Source organism: Diospyros lotus, chromosome 14, assembly GCF_014633365.1.
Source record: "Diospyros lotus cultivar Yz01 chromosome 14, ASM1463336v1, whole genome shotgun sequence".
Taxonomy (NCBI): domain Eukaryota; kingdom Viridiplantae; phylum Streptophyta; class Magnoliopsida; order Ericales; family Ebenaceae; genus Diospyros; species Diospyros lotus.
Window position 1 is genome coordinate 20,544,338 of NC_068351.1, and position 11,567 is coordinate 20,555,904.

The following is an 11,567-nucleotide window of genomic DNA, read 5'->3' on the forward strand; positions in this document are numbered from 1 at the left end:
TATGGCTATGAGGAGACTAGATGCATGCTAGGGGTAATATAGGAGGTCAATGCCTCGAACAGGTGGGTTCGTAGGGTAGTGATGCCTCACCATTCATGCATACTTACTTGTCATTACATCTCATATATTAACTTGTTTACATTCATTTGCACCCTTACTGAGTCAAGAAACAGTGACTAGCGTTGTTACCCGAGTTTTATATGTTGTGTATATTCTTGTATATATATTCTTGTGTGTAAATGCATATATTATTGGGCACTAGATGGTATTTAGTCGGTTTTAATCAACATAGTGTATATGTGTTTATACAAATTTCTTGTTTTATGCGGCTTTTATTTGGTGGAGTCAAGATTGAGATTGAGTAAGGATTGAAAATGAATTTCTCATAAATCCTCAGTACTCAGCAAATTTGTAATATGTTATTTTCTGCCTAGGTGACTTTTGTCTTGTTGTGAGGCGAGCTAAAGAAAGGTGAAGCTCACTTGAGCTTTGGGTTCCGTTCCACTATAATTTCTTTCATTGTTTTGGGATTGAATCCTCGAGTGGAGTGAAGAGAAGAATGAAGCTTAGTCCCCACCTAGGGCATTTCTTGTTGAACATAGTCCATCTCTTCAGTTATTGGCTTGATGTGTGAGTAATCCGGTCAATTATTCACTAGTGGCACCCGTAGGTGGGAGCGGGTCGTCATAGCTAACCTTGTGTTCCAGGTCCACTTTCCCTAGCATCTGCATGTCCTGTATAGGGGATGTGTATGTTAGGCATCAGTTCTTGCAAGAGGGTTATGATCCCTTACATTTTCCTCACGTTCTTTTCATTATTCTTCTAAAGTTTTTCATTCTGATGTCTCGGCCTCTTCATAATTCCTTTGAAGTCAACGAGCGACACTACAAGAGGTGATATTCCGGACGGTCCTGAGATTCCTCTTGGGATAGTGATTGGATTCTCCTGGGGAATCGATGATTGTCCCAAAGAGTCCAGCTCAGGAATTGTACGAGTTGTGGGTAGGGCTCGTCTCCCTTGTCTCATAGATCTTGCCCCAAGATCAGCATGCCCCAAGATCAGCAACGTGTATTTCTCCTTGCTTCGACCGTCCTCAGACCCCAATCTCAACTCTAGGGTCCTCTTCCAAACTGACAATCTGATTGCCCCCTAGTCTAACTACCTGATTGTTTTCTAGCTAGGGTATATGTCCTGAGTAAACGTCTTACTCCTGATGATCTTCCACTAGTATTGGCTGTAGTGGGGGTACTAGGATGGGCTCTCTAGTAGCTGTTGTTCTAGAACGAGTGCTTCTTCGTGTTTGGTGGGGCGGGCTTCCCAAGCCAGTCAATCTGGTGTTTCTGGTCATCTTGGCTTTTTGTCAATTTCCCACAGACAGCGCCGAATTGTTGTTGCCCAAAATACAATAATAAAAACTTCTTTAGAGTGAAGGAAAACGTTGTCTAAAGCCAAATGAGATGTTAGTCTCCAAAAGTACCACAGTTTAGAGGGCCCTCTCAGAGAGGATGCTTCTTGAGAGGAGAAAGCCACAGAAGTGCTGGACTACAGAGAGAACGCCTCTCAAAGAGAGGTAGGCCTCTCGGAGAGGCAAAGTCTTTCAAAGAGATGCAGGATTAGCTAAGAGCTCGGGTTCGATGAAGGACTCTTGAAAGATGTCTAACACACCCTTCGGAGAGGAAATCGAATGACTTCTGGAAAGAAATGGGTCTCTTTCGGGAAGGTGTTTCAATGGCCTTAGAGAGAAATAGGAGCTCTTTCGGAAGGACAAAGAATAACGGGGCTTAGCTTCTTGAAGAACAACGACACACAACAAAGATTAAAAGACTTGCAGGAAGGATCTCCCACGAAGACCCTCCGATGGTCAAGTTAATATCCAAAGATAGAAAAGGTCATAGAAAGAAAGGAAAAAAGGACTTTAAAAAGGAAAGTTTGAGAGATTTTAGATCAGTTACTAGATATTCAGATCCCCTCAATTGTGTTTTGCTTTGCCTTTTATAGGAGTCCAGGTCTCGATGGTTGATTGGGACACGTGTGCAACAGTCTTGCTATCCTCTTAGAGAAAGCTTCTCCAAGAATCTTCTCTGAGAGGGAGAAGCCTCTCAGAGACATTTCCTGAGAAGCCTCCCCGAGAGACTTCCTGAGAGCACTCTTTCCAAGAGAGGGAGGGTATGACAGATCCTATCATGTGTTAGTGTAGGTGCTCTAAACCCAATCAAATTGGGCATGTTGTATACTGACATTTGTAATCATGTTTATTATTTGAATAAGGAGTTGTTCAAATTCACAAGAAGTCATTCTATTAGTTTCTTGTTATTATTGTAATAACCGAATGAAACTAGATAGAAGTCCATATGATGTATACTATGATTAATCTATAAAGATGTGAGAAGATGCATCACAGTTTCTAGACATCATTAAACGTCCCAAGTCGTAGCAATGTCAAGAATGGACATTGACAATTGCGGTAAGACTTGTATGTGCTATGTTTTTGCTATGTGATAGCAATGGGGGTCTCACACCCATAGGCATGGGGATGCTTAGACAAGTACATAGGTAACCAATGTTGTAGAACGTGTCACTGGACATGACTCGCCACGAGAATCCATTTTGGTTATATGTTGATGGAATTCTCATACGAGATGGGTGTAACTAATCCTTGGACTTGAGGTTGTCACGGTCATCTCATAAGAAGACCGGTATGCTTTGACTTCGTTTCGATGGGCCTAGACAAGGGCTGCATGTGGGCGATCATTGGGTATATCGTGAGGCTTATGGAGATGGGTGCATAGCTAAGATAGGACTCGTCTATCCCTTGATAGAGGATGATGTATCTAAGGCGCCTTCGGTGGATATTCACTTTAAATCCATGGCTATGGTGAAAGAGATCAATAAGAAGTTATTGATTCACTTTCTATTAAGTGAAGATATCCGGAAGACCGAAGAAAACTCATGTGATCGTTATCAAGCAAGATATCCCCATACTTGAGATCACATAAGATATATTGACGAGAGGATCGTATTACACGGTAACCATACTCGTGAAAGGTTATTTGCGGATTATGAATCCTTCTGAATAATTGGGTAGGCATGACGCTTTGCTAGAGACCAATCTTGTCTTATGTGTTCGTACCGACACATTACCAACATATTCGGAAGGTTAATGAGTCATACTCAATAGGCACGGTCCCTGGCTTAAACCAGGGGAGTGGACGTATGGTTAAGTGAGACACTTCAGCAAGAAGTTGTGCCGTCGTAGGTTCTCACGGAAAAAGAACAAATAGACGTAATGACGTCGATATGACGGGGAGTCGTCATAATGGAAAAAGTTTTCTAAAATGGCAATTGATTAAATTAGGAAGGAGTTTCCAATTTAATAATTTTCTATTTGTTGGAGTGGCAAATAGGAAATAAAATATATTTGGGCTTAAATTAATATTTGGACTAAATTAGATTTGGGCCAAATATTAAATTAAATATTATATTTGGACTAAATTAGATTTGGGCCAAATATTAAAATAAATATTATATTTGGACTAAATTGGATTTTGGTCAAATATTAAATATTGTATTTGGACCAAATTAGATTTGGACTAAATATTAAATATTATATTTGGGCTTGAATTAAATTTGGGTCAAAATATTTTATTTAAAACTATAAAAGGATTTGGACCATTTAATTATATTTCTAGTTGGACTAAAACAAGCCCACTTAAGATTCTAATTAAATTAGAATTAATGGGCTAATTCAATCCATTAGGGTTTTAGAAACCCTAGGATATTTCACTATAAATATCCTTTTATGGGTTGCCTAAAAGAGTAGTGAGTTTTGGTGTCATTTTTCAAGAGTTAAAAAACATATTGCCGTTTACTCTTCCCCGTTTCTTTTGGCATCAATACGAAATGAGGGCGTTCTTTTTCCGTCCATATACAAGCCGCACAAAGGAGAAGGAGCTAGCACTCCTATTCCGCTCTCCTTGCCAACGGACTCGTGTCGCATATCACGAGTTAGAGGCCGGATGCTTGGACAGCTCAAACCCGTGAACAACTCGATAATCTAAAGGTTAGATTTATTTATTTGTTTGTGAATGATTTAATTTTGATGTTAATCCAATCGTCGGGATAGGGGTAAGTTTCAAAATTTTTGAACTACGCTGCTTGCCCCGTAGCGACCTTGCTTTACTTTCATCATGTGCCAAGCACTCCCTAGCACCTTCAAGAAATCCGTCCTACTGTGGTTCTCCACCTTAGAGCCGAACTCCATCCATGATTTCTCTGAGCTCTGCACCCGTTTCCTCACCCAATTTCCACTAGTCGGGCTCACCACAAAACCTCGACCAGCCTCATCAACTTGAAACAGGGTGAAAACGAACCTTTATGAGTGTTTATGAATCGGTTTAATCACGAGGCCATTCAAATTCAAGACCTCACTTTTGGGCCAATGTGTAAATTTCAAAACATAAATGAAAAGGTAAGTGACCATACCAAAATGAAACTTGGAGGGTAAAAATGTCTAAAGAGTTAGGTTTTTTTTCAAAACCAAGAGATTCGAGGAAATTTAGGATCAAATACGTGATTAGAGGCATTTGGGCCAAAGTACAAAATCTGAAATCGAGGAGTTTTAGCAAGAGTCAAACGTTGAGAGAATAGGAATTTTGTTCCTTGAGTTCTAGGGAGTGATTCTGGAGAATTTTGGAGGTTTTGGTATAGGTTTCAAGGGGTTTTAGTGAGTTGGCCGAAAAATAGGGCTTCGCCAGAGCCGACCCTGTAATCGGTCGTTTGAAGCTTCTCCGGTGTGGTTTTTAGGTAACCCAAGGTACCCCTAGGACCGACTTGAGAAGGGCTACAAGGTGGTAGGATCATATTGGTCATTGGAGCTAGTTGCAGTTGCAGTCGTCGTCGCTGGAGAAGACAACCCGCGTGTGCTGCACGTGCGAACCCACTCGCAGGCTACTTTATTGGCGTGTGAGGTAAGGGAAATTTTTGAAATTATTTTTATAATTTTTAGAAAATTATTTTAGGAATATTTGTGGAAAAATATTTTGTGGAAATAGGTGTTATGTATTTATTACACATTTTCAAAGAGAAGGGAAATTATGAAAAATAGAGAAAAATAAGAAAAATTGAGGAAAACCATAAATATTGATTTCCTTGGATAATTATTGGCTAGGAAAGGATCGCTAAAAGTGTTGAGGTTTTACACACTATTTGAGGTTGACACATTTTTCAAGGAACACGTCGAATTATTGTCCAAGGTGAGTGAGCAGTCTCTTCAAAACCTAGTGTGATTTATGTGGGTGGTTCAACCCGAGGTTCACTTTATGATTTCACTTAGGGGTGGTTGATTTCATGTGGTTTGTGCTGCATATTTGTTTATAAGCATATGGTGCATACTATGTTATTTCATGTGATGCATTAACTGGATATGATTTGTGAAAATGCATGGCAAGTGATTTTCATTGCATTGTTATATTTGAATCATGTCATAGTCCGGTGGGACTGGTTGGGGTCTTCTTAAGAATGGGGCAAGGTTAATTTTTGTTGATCGGGTGACGAAGATGTGCACCCTGAGATTAAGTATGTCGCGGTAAGGTCAATCTCAATTGTAAAATGTGGAATGGATTTTCCACAGGGAGATTGAGTATGCCAGGGAGATTTCTCAAGGTTGACGTGTCATTGTTTTGTATATTCCATGCGTATGTTTATACATGCATTTTATAAAACTACTTTTGTTCCATCACTTAGATGATTCAGCATCTAATTTGGGTTCTGCCCTGAAACATTCAAACGTTCCAGACGAGGGTCACACAGGGATGAGGATGTGGTCGGATAGAGTCGATGAAGTACGAGCGTTATAGATGTTGTTTATGTTTTTTTGAAATTATGTAATCCTTATTTTGTTTGGAAGACGATTTGTATGAATGGTTGTAGTATCCTACGATATCAAGTTATGTTATTTTCGCTGCATAAAATTATGCTTTGTTTAGTCTAGATTTATTGATCTTAAGAAATTAAAAAGGCAAGACCAGGGTTATGGGATTTTGTTAACATGTGAAGATTGTTCTTTTGGTTACATTGTGTGTGTATGGATCTTATGTATGGCGAAAATTCCGGTAACTCCTTATAGTGGCAAGCCCAATGAGGTGGGGTGTTACAAGATCCTTCGAGAAGTTTGAAACACGAGGATCATCTGACTCCCAGAAAATCAAGAATAATAGAACCTAGGTGCCCACGTTGATACAAGCAAGCGTTGTGACTATCACTGGATGTACGGTCACACAACCAAGGAGTGTGCCGCATTGAAAGACCAAATCAAGTGACTAGTCAAACAAGGCCACCTCAGCCAATATATCCACAGAAGAAGAAATTAGAGTAGGGAGCCATGGGGAGACTGAGATCAAAGAAAGAGTTACAGCCCACGGAGGAGGTCGAGAGCCGTGGAAGACCAGGATGCCAAGGTGGCTCCCATGAATCAGATAAGGGGAGTCATAGACACCATTTTTGGAGGCTTCGTAGGAGGAAGAGACTCCAGTTCGGTAAGAAAGCGACATCTCATGGCAATGATGTCAGCTAGTAGAATCGAGTAGAGACAGAGGAGGATGGCCCAACACCTAATGATCTCTTTCACTGACAAGCACTTTGAAGGAATGGACCAGAAACTAGACGATCCCATGGTAATATCCATCGTGGCCGCCAACTATGTTATCAGGAAGATCCTTGTCGACCAAGAAAGTTTGGTCGATTTATTGTACCTGTCAACCTTGAAGAAGCTAAAAATCCCCAAAAATGAGCTTAAACTGTTCCACAGGAGTCTAGTTGATTTTTTCAAGAAACAGGTGCAAGTCAAGGGATACGTCGAGCTGCTTAGCACGTTTGGGACAACTCCCCTCCTCAGGACCATCAGCGTCAAGTATCTAGTTGTCAACTGGCAAACTCCATGTAACGCCCTACTTGGCCACCCATCTCTCAATGCTCTAGGCGTGGATGTCTCCACTCTTCATCTGGAAATAAAGTTTCCAATATCAACCACTAAGGTCGAAGTTGTCCATGCCGATTAGAAGGAAGTTCGACAATGTTACAATGCTAGACTGAAAGTCCAAACTCCTAGACCTAACCACCGATAGCTGAGCTCCCTACCACAATGTTAACATGGCCAAGTTAAACTCTCAAAGCAAGCTCCTCGATAACCTACCATAGGCCAGAGAGGAGCTACACCTTATGAGCCTGAGACCATTACCAGGGCAGATCACTAACATTGGCTCCACACTCCATCCCAACCTAAGGGAACGACTAGTCGCCTTGGCCTAAGAGACTACAAAGCTTCTTAGGGCTGGGTTCATTAGGGAAGTACTAGACACCACTTGGTTGGATAACATGGTCATGGTGAAGAAATCCTTAAGCAAATGGCAAATGTGTGTCGATTTTACAAATTTGAACAAGGTGTGCTTGAAGGACTCTTACCCTCTACTGAACATCGACTGACTTGTGGATGGAACCTCCGAATACAAATACCTCAATTTCATGGATGCATACTTCAGGTAAAACTAGATCAGGATTCATCCTGACGACGAATAGAAAATAGCCTTCATCATGGAGAACTCAAACTTTTGCTACAGAGTCATGCCATTCGAATTAAAGAATGCAGGGGTAACTTATCAATGACTGATGAATAAAGTGTTTGTGGAATAGATAGGCCAGAACATCGAGGTGTATATGGACGATATGGTGGCCAAGACGTCGAGAGACAAAAACCACTGCTCAGACCTAATCGAGATCTTCGAATAGCTTCTTATTGAGGCTCAACTCGGAGAAATACGCATTCAGAATACAGGCCAAAAAATTCCCCAGATTCCTACTAACAAGTCAAGGCATCGAAGAAAATCCTAAAAAATACAAGGTCGTCCTTGACATGCACAACCCCTACAACATGAAAGAGGTTTAGCGATTAACTGACCACGCAGCCCTATCTCGATTTCTGTCCAAGTTGGCAGATCGAGCTCTTCCATTTTTCTAGTGTTTGAAGAAACCGACAAAATTCCATGGACGAAGCAATGTGAAATTGCCTTCGAAGAGCTGAAGCATTTCCTAGCAATGCCTTCCGTCTTGACAAAGCTAAAATTGAGCAAAAAACTTTTTCTCTATCTTTCCATAACCAAGAAGGCACTCAGCTCCGTTCTGGTCAAAGAGGAAGGCAAGGTACAATGCCTGATATACTTCATCAGCCAAGTTCTATAAGGGCTTGAAGTCCACTACCAAAAGATAGAAAAATTAGCCCTCGCCCTGGTAACAACAGCCCGAAAACTTAGACTGTACTTCCAGAGCCACCAGATCACGGTCCAAAGTGACCAACCAATCTAGCAGATGTTCTAGAAACCTAAGCTCTTAGAAAAGATGATTGCATGGTCCGTGGAACTCTCTGAGTTTGGCATACATTACCAACCCCGCAAACACATCAAATCCCAGGTACTATCCAACTCTTGTGTTAAATTATTTTCACCTACCCAAAGTTTGAAAAGTAACCCCTGGATCTTGTTTGTGAACGGAGCTTTTAATATCAAGGAAAGTAGGGTTGGTATCATCCTTGAAGGACTAGATGGGTTGTTGATTGAACAATCCCTCCACTTTAGTTTCAAAACAAGCAACAACAAGGATGAGTATGAAGCCCTCATAGCCGAACTAAATTTGAGATCAGAAATGGGAGCTACTCAATTGATCGCAAGAAGTGTCTCTCAGCTAGTGACAAATTAGGTGAATGGTGAACGGTGAATTCTAGACAAAGGATCCTCAGCTCAACTAGTGTAACATCTCACATTGAGTGACAGGAAGGATCAGATCAACTTACCCTGATAGGCCTACGCGAACTTCCCAGGGATCACCCATCCTTGAGCTACCCTAGCTCAAGCACACTTAACCCTGGAGTTCTTTATCCACATTTAGCCTAAAAAATATCTAGCTGGTGTTGTTTCCTTCTTTATTATCCTCTATATATATATATACTAGTTTATGTAGAATCCCTTCTTAGACCTTGACCTTGGGCTCTCGGGGTATTACATTCTCCCCCCTTGAGCACATGATGTCCTCGTCATGTGACCTTACAATAGGTCCCAAATCTTCTCTTCTTTAGGGGCTACCATCCTAGAAGTTTACTAGGAGTCGCTCCTTGTTCAAGACCTCGCGCCTCAGTGCCACTCCCCACCCTCATCAAACTACCTTCTCCAAGGGTCAGCTCTGATACGATGTTATAATGCCCTACATCGAGCAATAGGAAGGACCAGATCAACTTACCTTGATGAGCCTATAGGAACTTCCCAAGGGTCACTCATCCTTGAGTTACCCTAGCTGAACCACACTTAACCCAAGAGTTCTTTATCCACATTCAGGCCAAAAGGTATTTAGCTGGTGTTGTTTCCTTCCTTACTATCCTCGATGTATATATTAGCTTCTCTAGAGTCCCTTCTTAGACCTTGACCTTGGGCTCTCAGGATATTACAACCGGTATCTTAGTAGAGTCAAAACCTTGGCTGAAGCATTCAAATCCTTTTACATTGAGTACATTCTACGAAAGCAAAATTCAAGGGCTGACCTACTTTCAAAGCTCGCTAGCACTAAGAAATTGGGGAACAACTAGACTGTTATATAAGAAACCCGGGACTCACATACCATCGACTTGGTCGATGCGCAAGCCATAAAGACAGACCCCAATTTTTAGGGATCCCCAATCATCCAGTTCTTAGAAAATGGGGTACTACCCACTAACTCCAAGAAGGCTAAGAAACTAAGAAAAGTGGCCAGCTCCTACGTCTTGGTTAGAAACCAACTCTATAGAAGAAGCCTTGCAATGCCCCTCTTGAAGTGTGTGGATAACAACCAGTCCACCTACATCATGTCAGAGGTACAAGAAGGAGTCTGCAGAGGCTACATGGGAGGTCGATCCCTAGCAGCAAAGATTTTGAGAGCCAGGTATTGTTGGCTAACCGTGAGAAGTGACTGCCTGGAACACATATGGAGATGCGAAAAGTGCCAAAAGTTTGCAAATGCATACCATTCCCCGCTAAAAGAGTTGCACAACCTAGGCACCTCATGAATCATGGCCTTTCTACCAGACTACCAGTGGGGGATAGACCAACTCAGGCCCTTCCCAACCACCCCCGAACAGCTTAAGTTCATCATTGTAGCTATCGATTACTTCACCAAATGGATTAAAGCTGAGCCCTTGGCCACTATCATGGTTAAAAAGGTCAAGAAGTTTTTTTTTGGAAGAATATCATTTATAGATATGGCATACCCAGAGTGTTTATCTTAGACAATGGCACTCAGTTCACCAATAAGAAACTCCTAGACTTTTGTAAGGAGATCAGCATCCATCAGATCTTCACCTCTATTGAATAACCCCAAACGAACGGACAGGCTGAAGCCGCCAACCCTAAACGAATGGATAGGCTAAAACCGCCAATAAAGTCATCCTCACCGGGCTTAAGAAGCGACTTGATCGGGCCAAATGAGAATGGGCAAAAGAGCTTTTGATGGTGTTATGGTCGTATCACACCACGACACAATCTTCGACAACGGAAACCCTCTTTAGGCTCACCTATGGAGTTGAAGCCATGATTCCAATAGAAATCGAAGAACCTAGTCCTAAAAGACAACTCTTCCAAGAGAGCACTAACAAAGCCGAGCGAAGGGCCGACCTTAACCTTACCCAAGAGGTACATGATATTGTGCCCATCCAAGAACAAGTGGCTAAACAAAGAGCAGCCTAGAAATCCAACACAAAGGTCGTGCCCTAGAGCTTCCAAGAAAGGGACCTAATCTTAATGAAGGTCAAAATAGCAAGGCAACAACTCGGAGAAGGAAAGCTTGGTGCTAATTGGGAGGGCCCCCACCGAGTCACCCGCAACCTTGGTAATGGAGCATACCACTTGACCGAGCTCTCAAGGCAACCCCTACCACGGGCATGGAACACGCTCAACTTGCGAAAGTACTATAGCTAAGTGTAACATCCCCCATTAAGTGATAGGAAGGACTGGAACAACTTACCCTGATGGGCCTACACGAATTTTCCAGGGGGGTCACCCATCCTTGGATTTCCCCAGGTTAAGCACGCTTAACCCAGGAGTTCTTTGCCTGCATTTAGCCCAAAAGGTATCCAGCTGGTGTTGTTTCCTTCCTTACTTATCCTCGATATATACTATTCTCCTCTGGGCTCCCGGGGTATTACATTCTCCCCCCTTGAGCACATGACGTCCTCATCATGCGACCTTACAACTAGTCCCAAACCTTTTCCCTTTTGGAGGCTGCCATCCTAGAAGCTTGCCAGGAGCCGCTCCTTGATCAGGCTTGGCGCCCCGGTGCCACTCCCCGCCCTCATTGGACCGCCTTCTCCAAGGGTCGACTCTGATACCACATGTAACATCCCACATCGAGCGATAGGAAAGACCAGAACAACTTACCTTGATGGGCCTACGCGAACTTCCCAAGGGGGTCACCCATCTTTGGATTTTCCCAAGTCAAGCACGCTTAACCCTAGAGTTCTTTGCTTGCATTCATCCCAAAAGGTATCCAGCTGGTGT